At 34.2% G+C, this 2,206-nt stretch overlaps 1 long non-coding RNA gene across 1 annotated transcript; it reads left to right on the forward strand.

The window, feature by feature from the left end:
* Positions 1-399: 399 nt before the first annotated feature.
* LOC124449364 lies at positions 400-1,504 on the forward strand. The gene is made up of 2 exons (XR_006949365.1): positions 400-560; positions 917-1,504. It is a non-coding gene; the product is annotated as an uncharacterized LOC124449364 (long non-coding RNA).
* Positions 1,505-2,206: the final 702 nt, after the last annotated feature.

A 2,206-nucleotide genomic window follows, 5' to 3' on the forward strand; every position in this document is an offset into this window, starting at 1 on the left:
GTCTTTGTCTATATATGGTTTCACTGATATCTAGTCGATAAACTTACTCTACAGCCTAGGAATCATCCTCAGTAGAACTTAAAACTGCCCATGCCCTGAATCTGACATTCTCCTTTAGACTTTATTTCTAAAGTGATTTTTTTTTATGTTATAACCAAGTAGTAATTTTTATTGTATGATTCACAAACGTACTAAAGTATATTAGGATACAGAATCTTATAATATAAATTTTGTTAAATAAATACTATCCTGTTAGTTGTTCATATTGTTTGATACATTCAGTAATTTTTTACCAAGCTCCATAAGCCTAAGACCATATTCCAGGTTTTTATAATTTCCAAGGGGTACCCCTTTCATACCATAAATACCGCCTCACCATGCTGCAGCCAATTTTCCTGTACTGTAACTATCTCCACCATGAAACATAGAGTAAGAACACAATTGAAACCAGGAATCTTTTGCCATCATCAAAGCATCGTAAGCAATCATTGGTGCATCATGACCACTGGACCCACTCCAACCTGCATAACTCACAGATTTATAAAAAGCATCACGTTCAGGTATGTTATATGTCTTTGTAAACTTTGCTTCACTGTTTCCTTTCATTAATTCCCGTAGTTTAAGATATGACTCCCAACTGTCTTTAAAGTAGTTCCAGATATTAATGTTTTGTTCTACATCCCTACCAACTTTCTCAATGTATTTCCAAACGTTTGCTAAAAAACTCAAAATTTCTGCTTCCCAACTTTCGCAAGTATCGTTTGTAAAGCATGGGCTGTAAACAACGCTGCAGTAACAGCCCCTATTGTTCATTTCAGATCTCTCACATTATGATGAGCCTATTTACATAATAGCAGCATGATACAGATTATGACTACTGTAGTGCAGAGACAAAATAAAAATTTGTTCATTTCAGATCTCTCACATTATGATGAGCCTAATTACGTAATAGCAACATGATACAGATTATGACTGCTGTAGTGCAGAGACAAAATAAAAAATAACAATAGCAAACTCAACTTTCACCATACGCCAGACGGAAAGAACTTGTGGAAAAGTGGAAAAAAGATGGATCACAGACATGGTTATTAAAAACAAAAAAAATATTAGAAGGATGGAGACATTTTAGATCGAGTTGTGGGTCTGGGTTTAGATATATGAACAAGCAAAAAACTCTCGATAAGTACGTTCGTTCTTGTGTTGTACAATACACTCCGTTTCGCTCACATACGTCTTACAACTGACTCGCTTCTCTCACTCTCTCTCAACTATCACTCCACTCTCTCTCCACTCACTTCTCTCACTCTCTCTCAACTATCATTCCCTACTCTTGACGTCATTACTGATATTTCGTGCATGTTACTAACAAATAATAAATGATGTCCTTATCAGTTTCTGACATTCCGCGACGCTCAGATTTTTCAGCTTAAATTGAGCAATGTTTTTCTTTTTGCTGATTTTGTTAACAATATTTTACGAAGAAATAGAAAACTTGAACTAAATAGACATGGCTTACTAGTAAAAAAATATGAAAAGTTAGGAAAACTCGCTAAATTCGTCAGCGCGCAAGGATTGCAAAAACTATTGATTGAAACAGGTACTTAGACTTCCAATGGTTTGTCAAACAGTAAAATTGATGCAAATAATAAACAGTTTTAGGATGAGAATTATGCCAAAGGGTCTCAATCCGACACATTTCAAGCTCTTTTTTAAAATTAGGCCAATCGACTAATTATAAACTAATTAGTTAATTCAATTACGGCAATGGAAAGTTTTGTAATCTGGGTGTGAAATCGTTTTGACTTGTGATTTTAATAAACTTAAATTTTGACGTCTTACAGATCAACTCAGATTGCCAGAAACAATTGTTAAATGCACCTTAAATCTACAACGAAACATTGCAGTTGATGTTAACAAATCTTTATAATTTCTACAAGACTACAACAAGGATTCTTTATCAGCTTCCTCTCCATTTAATTTATCAGATTACACAGTAATGTATAGTTACATTATACCAAGCGTTAGATCACTTTTACCAACACATAAGCCAACAAACGCCTATTTTCTCCTATTCAACTGAAACGCGCAAAAGTTCCACCATCTTATTCAAGTATATACAGAAGCGTACATAATTAATTCGATTTGACGAAATTGACGAAAATCGTGAAAGTGACTGTCTTTGCAATATTTGCCGTAAGTTTTGATC

This window comes from Xenia sp. Carnegie-2017, unplaced genomic scaffold (assembly GCF_021976095.1).
Source record: "Xenia sp. Carnegie-2017 unplaced genomic scaffold, XeniaSp_v1 HiC_scaffold_23, whole genome shotgun sequence".
NCBI classification, from domain to species: domain Eukaryota; kingdom Metazoa; phylum Cnidaria; class Anthozoa; order Malacalcyonacea; family Xeniidae; genus Xenia; species Xenia sp. Carnegie-2017.